The sequence below is a fragment of the Penaeus monodon genome, chromosome 24 (assembly GCF_015228065.2).
Source record: "Penaeus monodon isolate SGIC_2016 chromosome 24, NSTDA_Pmon_1, whole genome shotgun sequence".
Classification (NCBI taxonomy): domain Eukaryota; kingdom Metazoa; phylum Arthropoda; class Malacostraca; order Decapoda; family Penaeidae; genus Penaeus; species Penaeus monodon.
Window position 1 is genome coordinate 29,920,739 of NC_051409.1, and position 248 is coordinate 29,920,986.

Sequence of the window (248 nt, forward strand, 5' to 3'; positions counted from 1 at the left end):
GGCATGAGTAATAAGTTTAGATGTGTGTTTGTTTTTTTGAAAAAAATTGTGTGCAGCTGTGCATGTTTGATTCTAAAGTATGGATGTATACTGCACACAGTAAATCTTTGCAGACAGTTAGATGTACTGTACCTGTGTCTGTGTTTCTTTTATAAATTCATTTAGACAGTGATGGCTTTTGTCCCCGTTTTGCAGTTAATCTTCCTTCTGTTATGAAATTTTCTTTTGCCTTTTATCAAAGTTCATGC

General features: G+C 33.9%; 1 protein-coding gene across 1 annotated transcript in view; it reads left to right on the forward strand.

Annotated features, from left to right (window-relative positions):
* Positions 1 to 248, forward strand: part of LOC119588711 (DNA-directed RNA polymerase III subunit RPC3-like) — a gene marked incomplete at its 3' end in the record, with an annotated part of 9,280 nt that overhangs the window by 8,792 nt on the left and 240 nt on the right.